This window comes from Pyrus communis, chromosome 12, assembly GCF_041283825.1.
Source record: "Pyrus communis isolate YQ-2024b chromosome 12, ASM4128382v1, whole genome shotgun sequence".
NCBI classification, from domain to species: domain Eukaryota; kingdom Viridiplantae; phylum Streptophyta; class Magnoliopsida; order Rosales; family Rosaceae; genus Pyrus; species Pyrus communis.
This window is the reverse complement of record NC_142576.1, coordinates 15369554-15394776: the sequence shown is the minus strand read 5'-3', so window position 1 is coordinate 15394776 and position 25223 is coordinate 15369554.

Genomic DNA, 25223 nt, shown 5'->3' with positions numbered 1-25223 from the left:
GGGTTTTGCATGGCTCAAAGGATTGTTTGATTGGGCTAGGCCCTTTGTTTTATGTCCTAAAGAGCATGCAAGGCTTCAATTTCGTCCATCTTCTTTGCTCCATGATTAAGCTATCCAATCCATGCCCAAAAATGCTCCAAATAGCCTCAAAATGCACTTTCTTGCTCCCTAAGCCCTTAGAACCTGAAAACACACAAAAGAAGCATAAAGGACTCAAATAACTAGAGAAACATAACGTAAATACATGAGAACAAGCCATTTAAGTCGCATGAATATGCTCCTATCAAACTCCCCCACACTTAGCTTTTGCTAGTCCTCGAGCAAAACAAAACAAAAGAAACCAAAAACAAAACAAAACGAACAAAACACAACCTACACCTTCCAACAATCGTCTCAGGGATTTCCAATGCACATGACATGTTAAAAATCATCATTCCCACAGATTTTGGTTATCGTTACACTTAAGTACATACTTAATCATAGTCACCACATATTAGTCCACAATTAAGCATTTAAAACCATGTTTTGAATGTAGTAACATGCCTTAGAGAATTTGCTCAATTCCTTACAAGATATGCACTTAGTTTTCACACAAATTTTCTGACTACACACCCTAATCTAGTTATATGTGCGAAGATTGATGTAAGCATAAAAACGAACACTCACATATATGTATCATAAAGAGAGCAATTTCTGGAGTTAATAAGCATGTTTAGGTATGATCTCATGAATGGAATGCTACTACTTAGATGCAAGAACCAGTGACACCATATGCTCATATCAATTCCAAACTCCACATTATTGAACACATAACGATCAAGATAGAAGTCAAAGGGGTGTAACGGGGCTAGGGTATTGGCTAACAATGAAAGGTGAAGGATAAACAAACATTCTTAAAGCAATAGTGGGCAAAGTATTGAATTAGGCACTTAGAATTCCCTTTAGAACGCAAAAATCAACTTTGAACACCCAAGGGAAAGTCACACAAAACTTAGGGCCATATTCAACTTTTTGGACCCTTTCTTCAACCATCAACGCTCGTGAGTTCATTCTTACTTATTTTCACTCCTTTTTTTTCTTTTTCTTTTCTTCTTCTTTTTCTTTTGAATCTTGAAACATACATATAAACGTAAGAACAAACTTTTACTCCCCCACACTCATTTTCTTGCATAATGTAACTCAAAAGGAATTCATTTAAGTCATGCTCACTATACTTTAAGAACAAGGGTATAGGAAAGTCCTACTCTAGGCTAGGTAAGGGGTGATGTGGTTAGCAAAGAAAATAGGCTAAACGAGGCTCAACGGGGTTAAAACTAATATATACAAAATATGGGAAGTAAGGCTATTTGGCTATGGTGGCAACTACACAACTTCATCTTGATATATGTTATGCAATTCAATGTCATGCTTTGAATGAAACGGATATAAGTTCTAGCATTTAGTTCTATCATGATACAATTGCATTCTAAGTAGCAACCAAGCAAGGAATAATGAGATCATGCAACAACTTTAGAAAACACAGAATCACAGATTATAACTCTCCAAAGAAGGTAATAGCTCGAGTCTCACAGGGTTGTAGCGTTTGTTTGAGTTCCTTCCTTCAAGCATGTTACAAAAACGAATTTTTCTTTTATGATTGCATGTGAAGTCATACATTATAACCATAACCAAGCATATACCAAGAGTAAATCAAACTTTTCTCTATGTTTATAACTCTCTTTAACAGCCATGCAATTACAAACCAAATCCTCATTATTATGTTGGAAGGTACCCTAAGACACAAAAACAACTCAAAACACTCTTTTTAGGCTTTTCAAAACATGTTTTTCAAATTTTTATGTGATTTTCGGAGTTATAAAACAAAACACACTAAAAACACTCTAAAACAACTTAAAAGCACCTTAAAACAGCAAGGAACAACATTTGAAGTAATGGGTGATAAAATCCCACGAATTTGAATTAAATGTACTTAGTTACCCCCCCCCCCCCCCCCCACACTTAAATCAAACATTGTCCTCAATGTTTTAAGCATAGATTCACACAAAGCATAAGTAAATACACAAAAAGCACTTAAACATACTAAACATGGCATAATGTAATTAACAAAGAGAAGAGTTTAGGGACGCAAATCTGGTTATGGAGTGTAAATTCCATCTTCTCCTTGGTAATTGCATTGATCTTGGTGATTCCACAGGCTTACTCTTGAACTGGTTTCTGCCCATCGTTGATTTTCCTTTGTGCTACTTCTTGAACTGGGCAGCAGGATTCTTTTGGGTTTCCCCCGAAGGTCTGAGCTAGGTCTGAGCTTCCTCCTTTTATCTGTTTCTTTGTTCAATCTTTCCAATTCGTATTGAAGAGGGTTAGAGGATAGCTCAGCATATGCAGTTGTTGCTTGTCTCCACATGCTTCAATGTATCATTTTCACTTGCCTTACTTGCTCCGTTGAAGATGACTACTCGAGAGCAACGCTAGGTAAGCAATTGATGCGAGATTTACTTGACACCAAATTAAACCCTCGTTTGACAATTGTAGTAGAATGGATAAGTGAGGGATCGTTCTAGACCGGGGATTAGGAGGGCTTGCTAAAACCTTCTAAATTGACTTAAAAACATAAAAACTAAATTAAAATACTCTTAACAAGACTACTATGACTCAGAAAGGCTTTGAAAAACTCAAATTGTCTAAAACAATCAAATTGACTCAAATAGAAGCTAGAACTTGATTTAGACGAATTTGCAATTGTTTATGACTCCAAAAGCTTAAAGATACAAAAATAAAACAAATACCAATGATTAAGACTTAACAAAATAGGGGGGGGGGAATTGTGGTTGGACGATATTAAATTAAAAAGACAGAATATAATTAAAGGCAAAATGTAAATATGAATGTGATAAAAAATATGGATGATGGAATAGCCAAGGGGTTCTTCTCCACACATGTTACACTTTCAAAACAAAATTGATTCTCAGTTGGTCTTTCGATAAGTTATGAAACTCAATGCTCCAAGTTAATTAGGTCCGCTTACATTAACTGTCAGATTTCCCTAGATTCGTTGGATTGAATGGAATACGCATTACAACCAATTTATTCTTAATCAAAGTCCCTAACTATGGAATACGCATGATAGAGACATTCAACAAAGATCATTAAGTTCAACGGAAATCATAAACATTGACGAGGCATTCGTTACTATGGAATACGCATGAAACTTATGCCAAGAATTCGTTTAACGCGATTGTTTATGAGCAACCTCCACTACTTGTGAATATAAGTTCGTAACTATTAGGTGAAACTCACTTATATTCTAGCGTCATATTCATTCAAACGGTTAAACAAATTGAATCCACAACTTATAAAATTCCAACCAAAAGTAATCAATTCATATTGCAAGCATAAACATGTATTTTGAATCACCCCCTAGCTAAAGGGGGTTTAGTTCCTCATAACTTTGAAATCAAAGAAACACCTAAACATTCCAACAACTCAAACGTGAATTGTACGAACGTTTAGGCACTCTTCTCTTCCATTCTCATACGTACAAAACAAAGAGAATTAAATTTAAACTTTGAAATCAAAGAAACACCTAAACATTCCAACAACTCAAACTTGAATTGTATGAACGTTTAGGCACTCTTTTCTTCCTCGTTGTTGTAGCACAAGGTCTAAGGTGAGCTTTGGGATTATGTGAAGTGTTTTGGAGGGATGGGAAGTGGTTGGATAGTGGCTGCAATGAAGGAGAAAAACTGCACAGAAAATGGAAGGGGAATTGTGGCAATGGATGTGTATTTGTGTTGTGTGAAGTGTTGTGAATGGAAATATGAGATATTTTGAATGATGGGAATGCAAGGGTATTTATAGGAGGAGTGGAGATGTATATGGCTATTTGTTTAAGGTGTTTGTGTGGAGGAATGATGGAGAATTGCATGTGGAATGGCTGCAATGATGAAGAATGAAAGCTGGAAAATAAAAGGGAAAGCTGGAAATCTGAAAATGCAAATGGGAATCCTGAAATGCAAAGGTGGCCACGGTTTTGAGTGTGTTTTGTGTTGGAAATGCATGTGAATGCATGTGAATGTTGTTTGTGTGAAGTGTGTGTGGGTTAAAGAGTGAATGGTGGTGTAATGATGAAGTGTGATGGCTGAAAATGTCAAGGGAAATGCATGTGATTGCATGGCAAAGAATTTCAGGATGCATGTGTGTTGGTGTGTTGTGTGATTGTTTTGTGGTTTAAGTGGCTTAATTAAAGAATGGGAGTGCATGTGGCTTAGGTGGTGTAATGATGAAGTGGGAATTGAAAGAATGTGGTTGGAAAGTGGAAGGGAAGGCACAACACAAAGGGGGAAGTGTTGGAAATGCATGTGATGCATGCCAATGTTGTCTTTTGGTGCATGTGTGTGTTGAATGGTGTCCTTTAATTATGCACGGTTTAGGGCTGTTAAGGGGAGAGAAATGGGAGTGAATGTGGCTTAATGATGAAGGGGGAAAGCTTGGAAAGCATGTGGCAAGGTTGGTTGCATGATGATGATGCATGTGAGTTGAAATGCATATGTTTAAATGGTTGAAATGTGTAGATGATTATGAGTATGATAAGTGATAAGTGAATGATGTATTAAGTGATAAATGAATGATATGTTAAGTGATAAATGAATGATATGTGGTGAGTGATAAGTGAATGGAAGTGATAAGTGATAAGTGAATGCTTATAATAAGTGAATGATATGATAAGTGAATGATTTAAGTGTTTAAAATAGGGAAAAAAAGCCCTTCCTTGCATGGCAAGGAAGGGAGACACAAGGAAACACACGACAATGTCCTAAGGCTGCAAGGAATGTTGTTTTTGTGTTCTAAAATGCGCAGGAGTCTTCAATGATGCTTAAACATGAGGTCTTTTAGGATTTAACTTTCCTACTTCAAGTCTTTAATTTCGTCCATCCTCTTGGCTCCAAGCATATGATATCCATTCCAATCTCTAATTTGCTCCAAAAGGCTCCAAAAGGCATCCTTTTGCATACCTTGCCCTTAGAACCTGAAAACACACAAAAGAAGCATAAAGGACTAAAATAACTAGAGAAACATAACGTAAATGCACGAGAACAAGCCATTTAAGTCGCATGAATATGCTCCTATCAAATACCCCCACACTTATCTTTTGCTAGTCCTCGAGCAAAACAGAAAGAAAAACAAAACAAAACCAAACGAAACAAAACAAGTAAAACACAACCTAAACCTTCCAACAACCGTCTTAGGGATTTCCAATGCACATGACACGTTAAAAATCATCATTCCCACAGATTTTAGTCATCTTCACACTTAAGTACATTCTTAATCATAGTCACCATATACTAGTTCACAATTAAGCATTTAAAACCATGTTTTGAATGTAGTAACATGCCTTAGAGAATTTGCTCAATTCCTTACAAGATATGCACTCGATTTTTACTCAGATTTTCTAACTACACACCCTAATCTAGTCATATGTGAGAAGATTGATGTAAACATGAAAACGAACACTCACATATATGTATCACAAAGAATGCAATTTCTGGAGTTAATAAGCATGTTTAGATATGATCTCATGAATGGAATGCTACTACTTAGATGCGAGAACCAGTGACACCATAAGCTCATACCAAGTTCAAACTCCACAAATTGAAACCCATAACACTCAAGATAGAAGTCAAGGGTTGTAACGGGGCTAGGGTATTGGCTAACAATGAAAGGTGAAGGATAAACAAACATTCTTAAAGCAATAGTGAGCAAAGTATTGAATCAGGCACTTAGAATTCCCTTAAGAACGCAGAAGTCAACTTTGAACACCCAAGGGAAAGTCACACAAAACTTAGGGCCATATTCACTTTTTGGACCCTTTCTTCAATCACTCATTCTTTCATTTATTTATTTATTTTTTTTTTCAAGCTCTTTTTTTTTTTTTTCTTTCTATCTTTCTTTTCTTTTGAATCTCAAACATACTTAAGAACAAGCATTCCTTCCCCCACACTCATTTTCTTGCATAATGTAACTCAAAAGGAATTCATTTAAGTCATGCTCACTATCTTTTAAGAACAAGGGTGTGGATTGTCCTAAACTAGGCTAGGTGAGGAAAATATGGGTAAACAAAGAATAGAGGCTAAACAAGGCTCAACAGGGTTAAAACTTACAACAAATACGAAATATGGGAAGTGAGGCTATTTGGCTATGGTGGCAACTACACAACTTCATCTTGATATATGTTATGCAAATCAATAACATGCTTTGAATGAAATGGGCATGAGTTCTAGCATTTGGAACTATATGATGAAATGCCTTCTAAGTAGTAACCAAGCAAAGAATAATGAGATCATGCAACGACTTTAGAAAACAAGAAATCACAGATTATACTCTCCAAAGAACGTTATAGGCTCAAGTCTCTCAGGGTTGTAGCGTTTGTTTGAGTTCCTTCCTTCAAGCATGTTACAAAAACGAATTTTTTTCTTTTATGATTGCATGTGAAGTCATACATTATAACCATAACCAAGCATATACCAAGAGTAAATCAAACTTTTCTCTATGTTCATAACTCTTTTTAACAGTCATGCAATTAGAAACCAAATCCTTATCATTGTGTTGGAAGGTAACCTACGACACAAAAACGACTCAAAACACTCTTTTTAGGCTTTTCAAAACATTTTTTTCAAATTTTTATGTGTTTTTCGGAGTTATAAAACAAAACACGCTACAACAGTTTAAAAACACCTTAAAACAGCAAGGAACAACATTTGAAGTTATGGGTGATAAAATCCCACGAATTTGCATTAACAACATTAGTTACCCCCCCACACTTAAATCAAACATTGTCCTCAATGTTTTAAGCATAGATTCACACAAAACATAAGTAAACACACAAAAAGCACTTAAACATACTAAACATGGCATAATGTAATTAACAAAGAGAAGAGTTTAGAGACGCAAATCTGGTTATAGAGTGTAAATTCCATCTTCTCCTTGGTAATTGCATTGAGGCTTTGATCTTTGTGATTCCACAGGCTTACTCTTGAACTGGTTTCCGCCCATCATTGATTTTCCTTTGTGCTACTGGGCTGGAGGATTCTTTTGGTCTTCCCCGAAGGTCTGAGCTTACCCCTTTGGTCTGTTTCTTTGTTCAATCTTTCCAATTCGTATTGAAAAGGGTTGGAGGATAACTCAGCCTATGTTTGTCTCCACATGCTTCAATGTATCATTTTCACTTGCCTTACTCTCTCCCCTTTGGAGAAGTGGTCCCTTCTCCGGAAGTGTATCAACCGTTGAAGATGACTACTCGAGAGCAACGCTAGGTAAGCAATCAGGAATAGATTCCAGGCAGTTGGCTCCAGATCGGAAGACTGACTCCAAGTGCCGGCTGATTGCTTCTTTTACTTTGCCATGCGAGTAAGAACAAGGACAAAGAAAAAGACAGGGAAAGAGCATGATATGAGATACTTTTGCTTTTGACCTTGATGATATGAGATACCTTTGCTTTTGAAGAAGCGGTGAATGAATCAGCACAAGTATTTGTTGTGCTGTTTCCTCCTGGGTCATCTGTACTCCAGGCATCTGGTATCATCTTTGGAGAAGAAGAAAGAATTGAGTATTTCGAAAGGCTTTGCTGGGAGTGCGCCCTCAGAGGTGAGGGAGAGTTGGGCATTTTCTTCAGGTTTGCCCTGCCATAAAAGACGAAGGTCGACATATATAGAGATAATATCAAGTGGTGGTGCTTTTTACCTTTGTCGACAAACGTTTTGATCCCGCAAATCCGGCTTTTTGAAATAGTGGCGCCTCTTCGATCTCTGAACACGCCTCTTCGATTTCTGAGCAGGCGCCCCTTCGATTTCTGAACGACGCCCCTTCGCTTTCTGAACGACGCCCCTTCGCTTTCTGAACGACGCCCCTTCGCTTTCTGAACGACGCCCCTTCGCTTTCTGAACGACACGTGGTAGTGCAGATGCGGCTCCTTTTGACAAAGCTGCACACGTTTTCTGAAAAGCAGAGAAAGCGTCGCCGAACTTTGCGCTTGTCGGCTAAAGAGGTGTAGTTGCGATGATGGCCTCCACGTACGTCTTCTGAAAAGCCGAGAAAACGTCGCCTAAATTACGCCGGAAATTCCGGCTTTTTGAATCGGTGGACGCGTCGCCTTGGCTTCTTATTGAGGTATCGATCACCGCCACAAACACACTCTGAAGATTTCCCATTCTTGAAAATCGTCTCCGACCCTTCGAAATTTAACTCCATCCACCCATTCTCTTTGAACACTTTTGAAAAAAAATGGCAAACTCATCGAACCTTAGCTTAGATTTGAGTCTCAGCAGCGATCCGGTTGCGCCCCGTCAAGGTAATGTATGGCGTCCTTCTTTTTTATCTTCTAACGGTCATCTTTCAGGTGAAGACTCTGTGATGCAGGACGCCACAACAGCTACAATAGTAGCTAGGAACCTCCTCACTCCAAAAGATAGTAGGCTGCTGTCAGGACGGTCCGATGAGTTGGCCGTTCAAGAGTCCCTCGCACTTAGTGTTCAGTGTGCGAGCTCTGTGTCCAACATGGGACTACGCTTGCTTGCTCGGTCCCGCCAAGTGGAATCGTTGATGGCAGAGGTGGAAAGTCTTAAGCAGGAAATCAAACAGCTTAAGTACGAGAATAGAAGTTTGCATGTGCTTGCAAATAACTATTCGGCGGGCATGAAGAGGAAGCTTGATGAGCTGCAAGAATCTGAGGGTCGAATTCACAATGACCGTCAAAGGCTTGCGTCTTATCTCCAGAGGCACCTTTTTCCTGGGTCATCCAGCGCTTGGCCAAGTATTGAGGCCTGGAATGCTCTAGCTCCGATGGCTTCCGCTCCGATGCCTCCTGCTTCTATGCCTCCCGCTTCTGCGCCTTCTGCTTCTGCGCCTCGTAGTGGGGCTTCACGTAAACAACCTTTGTGAAGCTCCACCTTTCTCCATGTTTAGTATCTTTCTTTTTTTTTTTTTTTTTTCTTTGTTTTTTTTTTTTTTTTACATAAATAAAATCAAACGGCATGGAATTTATCTTTGAATGGGCGGTGATACTTGAAATGATCCGGTAATAGTTTAAATTCCAGATTGGGTGCCTGAATCATTAACCACATGTTAGTATAAAAGAAAATTGAAATTCGGGGAGGCGGCTTACCTGTGTGCTCCAAAATGAACTCCAGAATAAACACCCCTTCGAAAGTTATGACTTGTCCCGTGTCATAAAATCCAACTTCCTTGGGAATTGTGGTTTCAAATATGTCCTCTTTGATGCCTTCTACATCTTCTCCAGCCACTACCTTCTCTTGAATCATTCTTCTTGGTGTACAAAGTCCTTTGAAGAATTCAACACCATCTAAAACTTGTTGTGTTGCACCAAGAATTGGAATAGCATTTTGCACCTTTGGGAAGGCTTCCACGATGTCCTTTTTACTCTCTTCTTGGTTGGGAATCAAAAACCTGCTAGGGAAAGGGACATTGGGTGGAATAACATCAGAATAACATGGAATTGGGATGTCCTTACTTGTGGTGGGTGGTTTAGAGGGCTTAGGGGGCTGCGGCAAGGGTTGTTCTACCCTTTCCGTGTGCATGTCTTCTTCCTCCTCCTCAATTAGCAGCTCCTCATCCACTTCTAGGCTATGTTTGGACATTTTTAGGTCAGCTCCAACCTCCATAGCACTTCCCAAAGTGATAGCATTATGGATTTCAAAATCTTCCTTCGAGTTTTCAATAGTTGAGTTGGAGAGTTCACTTTGCTCTTGAATTTGTTTCATGAACTCCATAATCTGCCCAAATTGCTCGTCCAATTTACCCAACTTCTTGTCTTGATTTTGTTCGTCCTGCGTCAAAGAGGTTAGTAATTGAAAATCATTATCCATGGACATACTTGAACTTGATTGGAATTGTTGTGGGGGAGGTTGTGGTGGCTGCATAGGTCTTGAATAGAACTCCTCATATGGTTGCCAATATGCTTCACGTTGAACTTGTTGATCTTCCCACCACATAGAGTTTGAATGATCCCTCCAATCTCTTTGTGGACATTGATTGGCTTGAAATCCTTGCCTATATGAAGCACCAAATGTAGGGACACTCTGCATTGTGGTCCTTTCGGCATACGGCGACAATTGAGAAGTAAGATTTGCCAATTGAGCTTGAATGCTAGCAAAATCCATATCTTACTTCTCTAGTACCTAAAATCAAAGAAAGAGAACTAAATCAAATATCAAAAGTAACAACAAACAAAGAAACAACACTAAGTTAGAAACTAAAACGAAAACAACTAAACCAAAAAAAAAAGAAAAGAACCAAGGGATTAGCAAAGTTGCTAATCCCCGGCAACGGCGCCAAAATTTGATGCGAGATTTACTTGACACCAAATTAAACCCTCGTTTGACAATTGTAGTAGAATGGATAAGTGAGGGATCGTTCTAGACCGGGGATTAGGAGGGCTTGCTAAAACCTTCTAAATTGACTTAAAAACATAAAAACTAAATTAAAATACTCTTAACAAGACTACTATGACTCAGAAAGGCTTTGAAAAACTCAAATTGTCTAAAACAATCAAATTGACTCAAATAGAAGCTAGAACTTGATTTAGACGAATTTGCAATTGTTTATGACTCCAAAAGCTTAAAGATACAAAAATAAAACAAATACGAATGATTAAGACTTAACAAAATAGGGGGGGGGGAATTGTGGTTGGACGATATTAAATTAAAAAGACAGAATATAATTAAAGGCAAAATGTAAATATGAATGTGATAAAAAATATGGATGATGGAATAGCCAAGGGGTTCTTCTCCACACATGTTACACTTTCAAAACAAAATTGATTCTCAGTTGGTCTTTCGATAAGTTATGAAACTCAATGCTCCAAGTTAATTAGGTCCGCTTACATTAACTGTCAGATTTCCCTAGATTCGTTGGATTGAATGGAATACGCATTACAACCAATTTATTCTTAATCAAAGTCCCTAACTATGGAATACGCATGATAGAGACATTCAACAAAGATCATTAAGTTCAACGGAAATCATAAACATTGACGAGGCATTCGTTACTATGGAATACGCATGAAACTTATGCCAAGAATTCGTTTAACGCGATTGTTTATGAGCAACCTCCACTACTTGTGAATATAAGTTCGTAACTATTAGGTGAAACTCACTTATATTCTAGCGTCATATTCATTCAAACGGTTAAACAAATTGAATCCACAACTTATAAAATTCCAACCAAAAGTAATCAATTCATATTGCAAGCATAAACATGTATTTTGAATCACCCCCTAGCTAAAGGGGGTTTAGTTCCTCATAACTTTGAAATCAAAGAAACACCTAAACATTCCAACAACTCAAACGTGAATTGTACGAACGTTTAGGCACTCTTCTCTTCCATTCTCATACGTACAAAACAAAGAGAATTAAATTTAAACTTTGAAATCAAAGAAACACCTAAACATTCCAACAACTCAAACTTGAATTGTATGAACGTTTAGGCACTCTTTTCTTCCTCGTTGTTGTAGCACAAGGTCTAAGGTGAGCTTTGGGATTATGTGAAGTGTTTTGGAGGGATGGGAAGTGGTTGGATAGTGGCTGCAATGAAGGAGAAAAACTGCACAGAAAATGGAAGGGGAATTGTGGCAATGGATGTGTATTTGTGTTGTGTGAAGTGTTGTGAATGGAAATATGAGATATTTTGAATGATGGGAATGCAAGGGTATTTATAGGAGGAGTGGAGATGTATATGGCTATTTGTTTAAGGTGTTTGTGTGGAGGAATGATGGAGAATTGCATGTGGAATGGCTGCAATGATGAAGAATGAAAGCTGGAAAATAAAAGGGAAAGCTGGAAATCTGAAAATGCAAATGGGAATCCTGAAATGCAAAGGTGGCCACGGTTTTGAGTGTGTTTTGTGTTGGAAATGCATGTCAATGCATGTGAATGTTGTTTGTGTGAAGTGTGTGTGGGTTAAAGAGTGAATGGTGGTGTAATGATGAAGTGTGATGGCTGAAAATGTCAAGGGAAATGCATGTGATTGCATGGCAAAGAATTTCAGGATGCATGTGTGTTGGTGTGTTGTGTGATTGTTTTGTGGTTTAAGTGGCTTAATTAAAGAATGGGAGTGCATGTGGCTTAGGTGGTGTAATGATGAAGTGGGAATTGAAAGAATGTGGTTGGAAAGTGGAAGGGAAGGCACAACACAAAGGGGGAAGTGTTGGAAATGCATGTGATGCATGCCAATGTTGTCTTTTGGTGCATGTGTGTGTTGAATGGTGTCCTTTAATTATGCACGGTTTAGGGCTGTTAAGGGGAGAGAAATGGGAGTGAATGTGGCTTAATGATGAAGGGGGAAAGCTTGGAAAGCATGTGGCAAGGTTGGTTGCATGATGATGATGCATGTGAGTTGAAATGCATATGTTTAAATGGTTGAAATGTGTAGATGATTATGAGTATGATAAGTGATAAGTGAATGATGTATTAAGTGATAAATGAATGATATGTTAAGTGATAAATGAATGATATGTGGTGAGTGATAAGTGAATGGAAGTGATAAGTGATAAGTGAATGCTTATAATAAGTGAATGATATGATAAGTGAATGATTTAAGTGTTTAAAATAGGGAAAAAAAGCCCTTCCTTGCATGGCAAGGAAGGGAGACACAAGGAAACACACGACAATGTCCTAAGGCTGCAAGGAATGTTGTTTTTGTGTTCTAAAATGCGCAGGAGTCTTCAATGATGCTTAAACATGAGGTCTTTTAGGATTTAACTTTCCTACTTCAAGTCTTTAATTTCGTCCATCCTCTTGGCTCCAAGCATATGATATCCATTCCAATCTCTAATTTGCTCCAAAAGGCTCCAAAAGGCATCCTTTTGCATACCTTGCCCTTAGAACCTGAAAACACACAAAAGAAGCATAAAGGACTAAAATAACTAGAGAAACATAACGTAAATGCACGAGAACAAGCCATTTAAGTCGCATGAATATGCTCCTATCAGCAATCAGGAATAGATTCCAGGCAGTTGGCTCCAGATCGGAAGACTGACTCCAAGTGCCAGCTGATTGCTTCTTTTACTTTGCCATGCGAGTAAGAACAAGGACAAAGAAAAAGACAGGGAAAGAGCATGATATGAGATACTTTTGCTTTTGACCTTGATGATATGAGATACCTTTGCTTTTGAAGAAGCGGTGAATGAATCAGCACATGTATTTGTTGTGCTGTTTCCTCCTGGGTCATCTGTACTCCAGGCATCTGGTATCATCTTTGGGGAAGAAGAAAGAATTGAGTATTTCGAAAGGCTTTGCTGGGAGTGTGCCCTCAGAGGTGAGGGAGAGTTGGGCATTTTCTTCAGGTTTGCCCTGCCATAAAAGACGAAGGTCGACATATATAGAGATAATATCAAGTGGTGGTACTTTTTACCCTTGTCGACAAACGTTTTGATCCCGCAAATCCGGCTTTTTGAAATAGTGGCGCCTCTTCGATCTTTGAATACGCCTCTTCGATTTCTGAGCAGGCGCCCCTTCGATTTCTGAACGACGCCCCTTCGCTTTCTGAACGACACATGGTAGTGCAGATGCGGCTCTTTTTGACAAAGCTGCACGCGTCTTCTGAAAAGCAGAGAAAGCGTCGCCGAACTTTGCGCTTGTCGGCTAAAGATGTGTATTTGCGATGATGGCCTCCACGTGTTTTCAGCTTTGTCAGAAATCTTTTGACAAAGTTGAACGCGTTTTCTGAAAAGCCGAGGGAGCGTCGCCTAACTTACACCGGAAAATCCGGCTCTTTGAATCGGTGGACGCGTCGCCTTGGCTTTTTATAGAGCTATCGATCACCGCCAACATACACACTCTGAAGATCTCCCATTCTTGAAAATCGTCTCCGGCCCTTCGAAATTTAACTCCATCCACCCCTTCTCTTTGAACACTTTTGAAAGAAAATGGCAAACTCATCGAACCTTAGCTTAGATTTGAGTCTCAGCAGCGATCCGGTTGCGCCCCGTCAAGGTAATGTATGGCGCCCTTCTTTTTTATCTTCTAACGGTCCTCTTTCAGGTGAAGACTCTGTGATGCAAGACGCCACAACAGCTACAATAGTAGCTAGGAACCTCTTCACTCCAAAAGATAGTAGGCTGCTGTCAGGACGGTCCGATGAGTTGGCCGTTCAAGAGTCCCTCGCACTTAGTGTTCAGTGTGCGAGCTCTGTGTCCAACATGGGCCAACGCCTGCTTGCTCGGTCCCGCCAAGTGGAATCGTTGATGGCAGAGGTGGAAAGTCTTAAGCAGGAAATCAAACAGCTTAAGTACAAGAATAGAAGTTTGCATGTGCTTGCAAATAACTATTCGTCGGGCATGAAGAGGAAGCTCGATGAGCTGCAAGAATCTGAGGGTCGAATTCACAGTGACCGTCAAAGGCTTGCGTCTTATCTCCAGAGGCACATTTTTCCTGGGTCATCTAGCGTTTGGCCAAGTATTGAGGCCTGGAATGCTCTAGCTCCGATGCCTTCCGCTTCTATGCCTTCTGCTTCTATGCCTCCTGCTTCGACGCCTCGTAGTGGGGCTTCACGTAAACATCCTCTGTGAAGGCTCCATCTTTCTGCCATGTTTTTTTTTTTTTTTTTTTTTTTTTTTTTTTTTTTTTTTTTTGAGTAATCAAATCGGAGATCAATGGACAGCTTTATTTTATTCAGTGTATTGGGTTGCCTTCCAAGTAGCGCTTTCTTTTACGTCTTGCAGCCGGACGAAACCTTCATTTCTCACTTAGAGCCCTCGGCATGCAATGGGATCTCCTCTATAACATGATCCTTCATTTCTATGCCATTTGTAATGACCTTTTCAAGTGCATCGCCATGTAATTGATCAATGTGTGCCTGCGCCAAAGAATCAAGAATATCAATAGAGAAACATGAGTGATCATCATTAGGAAATTTCATAGTTTCAGAAATATTAAAATCAATCACTTCCCCATCGAATTCCATTGTTAAAGTGCCTTTAAACACGTCTATCTTAGTTCGGGCCGTCTTCATGAATGGCCTCCCAAGAAGAATCGGCAAGGATGGAGCATGGGTGGTTTCCTCCATTTCAAGGACATAGAAATCCGCCGGGAAGATCAAATTATTCACCTGCACTAAGACATCTTCCAATACGCCCTTTGGATAGGCATTAGATCTATCGGCCAACTGAATAATCACACCATCATTTTTCAATTCACCAAGGTTCATTGAGGCATAAATAGAGTATGGCATGACGTTAATTGAAGCTCCTAAGTCTAACATAGCATGTTCGAACTTAGTTTGACCAATAATACAAGGGATTGTAAAGCTACCTGGATCTTTGCACTTTGGTGGTAACTTTCTTTGTAAAATAGCGGAAACGTTCTCACTTACCCTTACCACCTCCTTGTTTGAAATCCTCTTCCTCGTTGTGCAAAGCTCTTTTAAGAACTTGGCATACTTAGGGACTTGCTTGATTGCATCAAGGAGCGGAATGTTGACTTGAACTTTCCTAAAGGTTTCCAGAATGTCCTTTTCACTCTCCTCCTTCTTTGATTGCCTAAACCTGCTAGGAAAGGGCACGTTTAGTGGAATAGAACTTGACAAAGTCGAATTTGGACTTACCTTAGGCCTGTTGGACGGTTTTGGCACAATAGGGGGCTGCGACAAAGTTTCTTTCACCCTTGCCGTGGCCTTCTTTGCTTGTTCCTCCTCTTCTTGTAGTAACATGTCCTCTTCTTGACTTGTTTTGGACGGCCTTGAGGTGGTTCCGACCTCCTTACCACTTCTCAACATGATTGCATTGGCAGATTCGAACCCTCCCTTTGGATTGACAATTGTTGAGCTAAGGAGCTTGCCCTGTTCTCGGAATTGTCCTACAAACTCCGCAATTTGCCCAATTTGTTTCTCCAAGTGATCCACCCTTTTGTCTTGGTTTTGCATGGCTTTGGTTTGATTCTCTTGCCCCTGAGACAAATTGGTAAGTAACTTAAGAAGTGTTTCATTGTCCAACGACGTACCTTGATTGTTTTGGGCAGGTTGTGCTTGGCTTGAATTGGGGCCGAATGGCTTGGTGTAGAACCCCGGGGGTTGCTGCCTAAAGCCTCCTTGTTGGTAAGGTTGTTGAGGCTCCCTCCACTTAAAGTTTGGATGGTCTCTCCAACCCGGATTGTATGTATTAGAATATGGATCATTCCTTGGTTGATTTTGGCTTGGAAATCCAATGGCGTTTGCATTCTCCCACCCACCATTCTCAATCAATTGAGGGCACTTTTCTGAAGGATGACCTTGAATAGAACATACGCCACATACAATTGGACTTTGGATCTTCTTTCCTTCGGCCATCTGAGACACAAGAGAAGTAAGATTAGCTACTTGAGTTTGAAGGTCGGATTGAGAACTTACCTCATTCACTTGTTGCCGTGGGGGGTCCCTTTGCCCAAGTCCTTCATATTGTTGTGCATTTAGAGCACGGTTTGCAATTAGGGTCTTGGCTGCCATAGGTGTTTTGTCCACCAATGCACCTCCCGCTGAAGCATCGAGCATTTGCCTTTCAATGGGAAGAAGGCCCTCATAGAAGTATTGAAGGAGAAGCTCCTCCTTCATTTGATGTTGAGGACATGATGCAACAAGGGCTTTAAAACGCTCGTAGTATGCCGGAAAAGATTCTCCTTGACTTTGTTGGATTCCGCTAATTTTCTTCCTCAAGAGAATGACTTTTGAAGTAGGGAAGAACTTCTCCAAGAACGCTCTCTTCATGCTCTCCCAAGAAGTAACGGTTCCGGGTGCCAATTCATAAAGCCAATCTTTAGCCTTTTCCACAAGAGAGAATGGAAAAGCCTTCATCATCAGAATGTTCCCATCGACATTTATGGGTGTCATGCTCGAACGAACAACCTCGAACTCCTTGAGATGCTTGTTGGGATCTTCCATGGAAAGCCCATGGTATTTCGGAATGTGGTGCAACAAGCTTGACTTCAATTCGAATTCATCGGTCTTGCCTTGGGCAACCGCGGGGTATTGAATGCAAAGAGGGGCTTGATGCGAGAATTACTTGACACTCAAATTAAACCCTCGTTTGACAATTGTAGTAGAATGGATAAGTGAGGGATCGTTCTAGACCGGGGATTAGGAGGGCTTGCTAAAACCTTCTAAATTGACTTAAAAACATAAAAATACAATATAAAACACTAAACTAGACTCAAAGAATGTAAAACTAAACTTTAAAACACTAAAACAAATCAAAAGACTCAAAATGCTTTTAAAAACACAAACTAAAATGCTATATTAAACTCGAAGAATTCAAAACTAAAAATAAGAAAGATTAAGACTAAGACTTAAACGAAATATGGGGGGATTGATTTTGGACGAATTTAAACTAAAATGGATAGATTGTAAAGAAAACAAATTGTAAATATGAAATTGACGGAAATGAATGGATGGTATGGCTAGCTAAGGGGTTCTTCTCCACACATGTTACACTTGCATAATAAAAAGATTTCCAATTGCATTTCAATAAATTATGAAACTCATTTAGAAGTAATCAAATCAAAATGCAAGCATAAACATTTATTTCGAATTACCCCCTAGCTAAAGGGGGATTAGTTCTTCATAACATTGAAATCAAAGAAACACCTAAACATTCCAACAACTCAAACTTGAATTGTATGAACGTTTAGGCACTCTTCTCTTCCATTCCTTATACGTACAAAACAAAGAGAATTAAAATGAAACATTGAAATCAAAGAATCACCTAAACATTCCAACAACTCAAACTTGAATTGTATGAACGTTTAGGTCATCTTCTCTTCCTCGTTGTTGTAGCATAAGGTCTAAGGATAATTGGTTTGGGGGATGGAAGTGTGGAATGGAAAAGGAGTGGTGGAGAAATGGAGAGATATGTAATGGGGAGTGAATGAGAATGAATTGAGGTGTATTTATGAATGAGAATGCAAGGGTTTTTATAGGAGGAATGGAGGTGTGAATTAGTATTTGTTTAAGCATGCATGTGGATGGTTAATGATGAAAAACAACAAGGGAAGCATGTGAAAATGGAATTGCATGTGAAAGCCACGGCAAGAATGTTTTCTTGCTGAAAAATGCATGTGAATGCATGGCTTTTGCATGTGAAAGCCACGGCAATGATGTTTCCTTGCTGAAAAATGCATGTGAATGCGTGGCTTTTGCATGTGAAAGCCACGGCAATGATGTTTCCTTGCTGAAAATTCATGTGAATGCATGGCTTGAATGATGAAGAATAAAGGGTGCATGAGTGAATGATTGAATGTGCATGTGTTTTAAAGAATGAATGGTGGTATAATGATGAAGTGTGATGAGTGATAAGTGTATGATATGTTGAGTGATAAGTGAATGGTTTGATAAGTGACAAATGAACTAGTTTAAAGGGCTAGGGTTTAAGTACATAGAATGGGCCTAAAATAGGTTGGTTTGTATGGCATAATGTGTTAAGCCCAAGGCAAGGTGAATGTAATTGGGTTAGGGCCATTGTTTTGTGTCTTCAAGTGCATACAAGGCCTTCAAATTCGTCCATCCTCTTGGCTCCATGGATAAGCTATCCAATCCATGCCCAAAAATGCTCCAAATGGCCTCAAAATGCACTTTCTTGCTCCCTAGGCCCTTAGAACCTGAAAACACACAAAAGAAGCATAAAGGACTAAAATAACGAGAGAAACATAACGTAAATGCACGAGAACAAGCCATTTAAGTCGCATGAATATGCTCCTATCAAATACCCCCACACTTAGCTTTTGCTAGTCCTCGAGCAAAACAGAATAAAAACAAATAAACAAAACGACACTAAACACGTAAAACACAACCTAAACCTTCCAACAACCGTCTTAGGGATTTCCAATGCACATGACAAGTTAAAAATCATCATTCTCACAGATTTTAGTCATCTTCACATTTAAGTACATTCTTAATCATAGTCACCATATACTAGTTCACAATTAAGCATTTAAAACCATGTTTTGAATGTAGTAACATGCCTTAGAGAATTTGCTCAATTCCTTTCAAGATATCCACTCAATTTTTACTCAGATTTTCTAACTACACACCCTAATCTAGTCATATGTGAGAAGATTGATGTAAACATGAAAACGAACACTCACATATATGTATCATAAAGAGAGCAATTTCTGGAGTTAATAAGCATGTTTAGGTATGATCTCATGAATGGAATGCTACTACTTAGAAGCGAGAACCAGTGACACCATAAGCTTATACCAAGTTCAAACTCCACAAATTGAAACACATAACAATCAAGATAGAAGTCAAAGGGTTGTAACGGGGCTAGGGTATTGGCTAACAATGAAAGGTGAAGGATAAACAAACATTTCTTAAAGCAATAGTGAGCAAAGTATTGAATTAGGTACTTAGAATTCCCTTTAGAACGCAGAAGTCAACTTTGAACACCCAAGGGGAAGTCACAAAACTTAGGGCCATATTCAACTTTTTTGGGCCCTTTCTTCAACAATCACACTTGTGAGTCCATTCTCACTTATTTTCACTCTTTTTCTTTCTTTTCTTCTTCTTTTTCTCACATTTTTTTTTTCTTTTTCCCGTGCCTCCTTTAAGACTTAGGCACATACATACACAAAAAAAAAATCCCTTCCCCCACACTTATTTTCTGCAACATATTAATCAAAAGGAATTCATTATCCGTCATGCTTACTATGCTTCAAGAACAAGGGTACGGATGGTCCTAATCTAGGCTAGGTGAGGATGATATGGGTTAACAAAGAACATGGGCTAAACAAGGCTCAACGGGGTTAAAACTTACAACATATACGAAATATGGGAAGTAAGGCTATTTGGCTATGGTGGCAACTACACAACTTCATCTTGATATATGTTATGCAACTCAATATCATGCTTTGAATGAAACGGATATAAGTTCTAGCATTTAGTTCTATCATGATACAATTGCATTCTAAGTAGCAACCAAGCAAGGAATAATGAGATCATTCAACAACTTTAGAAAACAAAGAATCACAGAAAATAACTCTCCAAAGAAGGTAATGGCTCGAGTCTCACAGGGATGTAGCGTTATTATGAGTTCCTTCCTTCAAGCATGTTACAAAAACGAATTTTTCTTTTATGATTGCATGTGAAGTCATACATTATAACCATAACTAAACATATACCAAGAGTAAATCAAACTTTCATCCATGTTTATAACTCTTTTTAACAGTCATGCAATTACAAACCAAATCCTCATCATAACGTTGGAAGGTTCCCTAAGACACAAAAAAAACAACTCAAAACACTCTTTTTAGGCTTTTCAAAAAAATGTTTTTCAAATTTTTAAGTGATTTTCGGAGTTATAAAACAAAACACGCTAAAACAGTTTAAAAACACCTTAAAAACATTTAAAACAGCAAGGAACAACACTTGAAGTTATGGGTGATAAAATTCAACGAATTTGCATCAACATACTTAGTTACCCCCCCACACTTAAATCAAACATTGTCCTCAATGTTTTAAGCATAGATTCACACAAAGCATAAGTAAATACACAAAAAGCACTTAAACATACTAAACATGGCAGAATGTAATTAACAAAGAGAAGAGTTTAGAGACGCAAATCTGGTTATAGAGTGTAAATTCCATCTTCTCCTTGGTAATTGCATTGAGGCTTTTGATCTTTGTGATTCCACATGCTTACTCTTGAACTGGTTTCTGCCCATCGTTGATTTTCCTTTGTGCTACTTCTTGAACTGGGCAGCAGGATGGTTCTTTTGGTCTCCCCCGAAGGTCTGAGCTTATCCCTTTTATCTGTTTCTTTGTTCAATCTTTCCAATTCGTATTGAAAAGGGTTGGAGGATAACTCAGCCTATGTTTGTCTCCACATGCTTCAATGTATCATTTTCACTTGCCTTACTCGCTCCCCTTTGCAGAAGTGGTCCCTTCTCCGGAAGTGTATCAACCGTTGAAGATGACTACTCGAGAGCAACGCTAGGTAAGCAATCAGGAATAGATTCCAGGCAGTTGGCTCCAGATCGGAAGACTGACTCCAAGTGCCGGCTGATTGCTTCTTTTACTTTGCCATGCGAGTAAGAACAAGGACAAAGAAAAAGACAGGGAAAGAGCATGATATGAGATACTTTTGCTTTTGACCTTGATGATATGAGATACCTTTGCTTTTGAAGAAGCGGTGAATGAATCAGCACATGTATTTGTTGTGCTGCTTCCTCCTGGGTCATATGTACTCCAGGCATCTGGTATCATCTTTGGGGAAGAAGAAAGAATTGAGTATTTCAAAAGGCTTTGCTGGGAGTGAGCCCTCAGAGGTGAGGGAGAGTTGGGCATTTTCTTCAGGTTTGCCCTGCCATAAAAGACGAAGGTCGACATATATAGAGATAATATCAAGTGGTGGTACTTTTTACCTTTGTCGACAAACGTTTTGATCCCGCAAATCCGGCTTTTTGAAATAATGGCGCCTCATCGATCTCTGAACACGCCTCTTCGATTTCTGAGCAAGCGCCCCTTCGATTTCTGAGCAGGCGCCCCTTCGCTTTCTGAGCAGGCGCCCCTTCGCTTTCTGAACGACACGTGGTAGTGCAGATGCGGCTCCTTTTGACAAAGCTGCACGCGTCTTCTGAAAAGCAGAGAAAGCGTCGCCGAACTTTGCGCTTGTCGGCTAAAGATGTGTAGTTGTGATGATGGCCTCCACGTGTTGTCTCAAAAGAAGAAATCTTTTGACAAAGTTGAACGCGCCTTCTGAAAAGCCGAGAAAGCGTCGCCAAAATTACGCCGGAAATTCCGGCTTTTTGAATCGGTGGACGCGTCGCCTTGGCTTTTTTATTGAGCTATCGATCACCACAACAAACACACACTGAAGATTTCCCATTCTTGAAAATCGACTCCGGCCCTTTGAAATTTAACTCCATCCCTTCTCTTTGAACACTTTTGAAAAAATGGCAAACTCATCGAACCTTAGCTTGGAATTGAGCCTTAGCAGTGATACGGGCGCGCCGCGTCAAGGTAACGTATGGCGCCCTTCTTTCTTTTCTTCTAACGGTCCTCTTTCAGGTGAAGACTCTGTGATGCAGGACGCCACAACAGCTACAATAGTAGCTAGGAACCTCCTCACACCAAAAGATAGTAGGCTGCTGTCAGGACGGTCCGATGAGTTGGCCGTTCAAGAGTCCCTCGCACTTAGTGTTCAGTGTGCGAGTTCTGTGTCCAACATGGGCCAACGCCTGCTTGCCCGCTCCCGTCAGGTGGAATCGTTGATGGCGGAGGTGGAAAGACTTAAGCAAGAGATCCAGCAGCTTAAGTACGAGAATAGAAGTTTGCATGTGCTTGTAAATAACTATTCGTCGGGGATGAAGAGGAAGCTTGATGAGCTGCAAGAATCTGAGGGTCGAATTCACAGTGACCGTCAAAGGCTTGCGTCTTATCTCCAGAGGCACCTTTTTCCTGGGTCATCCAGCGCTTGGCCAAGTATTGAGGCCTGGAATGCTCTAGCTCCGATGCCTCCCGCTCCGATGGCTTCCGCTCCGATGCCTCCCGCTTCTATGCCTCCCGCTTCTGCGCCTTCCGCTTCTGCGCCTCGTAGTGGGGCTTCACGTAAACAACCTTTGTGAAGCTCCACCTTTCTCCATGTTTAGTATCTTTCTTTCAAATTTTTTTTTTTTTTTTTTTTATTTATTTTTTTTTATTAACATAAATAAAATCAAACGGCATGGAATTTATCTTTGAATGGGCGGTGATATTTGAAATGATCCGGTAATAGTTTAAATTCCATTTTGGGTGCCTGAATCATTAACCACATGTTAGTATAAAAAAAAATTGAAATTCGGGGAGGCGGCTTACCTGTGTGCTCCAAAATGAACTCCAGAATAAACACCCCTTCGAAAGTTATGACTTGTCCCGTGTCATAAAATCCAACTTCCTTGGGAATTGTGGTTTCAAATTTGTCCTCTTTGATGCCTTCTACATCTTCTCCAGCCACTACCTTCTCTTGAATCATTCTTCTTGGTGTACAAAGTCCTTTGAAGAATTCAACACCATCTAAAACTTGTTGTGTTGCACCAAGAATTTGAATAGCATTTTGCACCTTTGGGAAGGCTTCCACGATGTCCTTTTTACTCTCTTCTTGGTTGGGAATCAAAAACCTGCTAGGAAAAGGGACATTGGGTGGAATAACATCAGAATAACATGAAATTGGGACGTCCTTACTGGTGGTGGGTGGTTTAGAGGGCTTAGGGGGCTGCGGCAAGGGTTGTTCTACCCTTGCCGTGTGCATGTCTTCTTCCTCCTCCTCAATTAGCAGCTCTTCATCCACTTCTAGGCTATGTTTGGACATTTTTAGGTCAGCTCCAACCTCCATAGCACTTCCCAAAGTGATAGCATTATGGATTTCAAAATCTTCCTTCGAGTTTTCAATAGTTGAGTTGGAAAGTTCACTTTGCTCTTGAATTTGTTTCAAGAACTCCATAATCTGCCCAAATTGCTCGTCCAATTTACCCAACTTCTTGTCTTGATTTTGTTCGTCCTGCGTCAAAGAGGTTAGTAATTGAAATTTTTTATCATTATCCATGGACATACTTGAACTTGATTGGAATTGTTGTGGGGGAGGTTGTGGTGGCTGCATAGGTGTTGTATTGAACTCCTCATATGGTTGCCAATATGCTTCTTGTTGAGCCTCCTTGGCTTGATTTTGTGACCCCTGCGCCAAAGAATTTATTTCATTAAGAATTTGAATATAATCTACTGGCGAACTTGAATTTAATTGAGCATATTGCATATGAAGTTGTGGTGGCTGCATAGGTCTTGAATAGAACTCCTCATATGGTTGCCAATATGCTTCACGTTGAACTTGTTGATCTTCCCACCATATAGAGTTTGAATGATCCCTCCAATCTCTTTGTGGACATTGATTGGCTTGAAATCCTTGCCTATATGAAGCACCAAATGTAGGGACACTCTGCATTGTGGTCCTTTCGGCATACGGCGACAATTTAGAAGTAAGATTTGCCAATTGAGCTTGAATGCTAGCAAAATCCATATCTTACTTCTCTAGTACCTAAAAAGAAAGAGAACTAAATCAAAAATCAAAAGTAACAACAAACAAAGAAAACAACACTAAGTTAGAAACTAAAACGAAAACAACTAAACCAAAAAAAAAGAAAAGAACTAAGGGATTAGCAAAGTTGCTAATCCCCGGCAACGGCGCCAAAATTTGATGCGAGAATTACTTGACACTCAAATTAAACCCTCGTTTGACAATTGTAGTAGAATGGATAAGTGAGGGATCGTTCTAGACCGGGGATTAGGAGGGTTTGCTAAAACCTTCTAAATTGACTTAAAAACATAAAAACTAAATTAAAATACTCTTAACAAGACTACTATGACTCAGAATGGCTTTGAAAAACTCAAATTGTCTAAAACAATCAAATTGACTCAAATAGAAGCTAGAACTTGATTTAGACGAATTTGCAATTGTTTATGACTCCAAAAGCTTAAAGATACAAAAATAAAACAAATACGAATGATTAAGACTTAACAAAATAGGGGGGGAATTGTGGTTGGACGATATTAAATTAAAAAGACAGAATATAATTAAAGGCAAAATGTAAATATGAATGTGATAAAAATATGGATGATGGAATAGCCAAGGGGTTCTTCTCCACACATGTTACACTTGCAAACAAAATTGATTCTCAGTTGGTCTTTCGATAAGTTGTGAAACTCAATGCTCCAAGTTAATTAGATCCGCTTAGATTAACTTTCAGATTTCCCTAAATTCGTTGGATTGAATGGAATACGCATTACAACCAAATTATTCTTAATCAAAGTCCCTAACTATGGAATACGCATGATAGAGACATTTAACCAAGATCATTAAGTTCAACGGAAATCATAAACATCGACGAGGCATTCGTTACTATGGAATACGCATGAAACTTATGCCAAGAATTCGTTTAACGAGATTGTTTATAAGCAACCTCTACTACTTGTGAATATAAGTTCATAACGATTAGGTGAAATTCACTTATATTCTAGCGTCATATTTATGCATGAAAATTAAGCTTGCAATCTCAATGAACATACATAAATAAGTTATCAATCAAACAGTTAAACGAATTGAATCCACAACTTATGAAATTCCAACCAAACGTAATCAATTCAAAATGCAAATATAAACATAGTTTCGAATCACCCCCTAGCTAAAGGGGGGTTTAGTTCCTCATAACTTTGAAATCAAA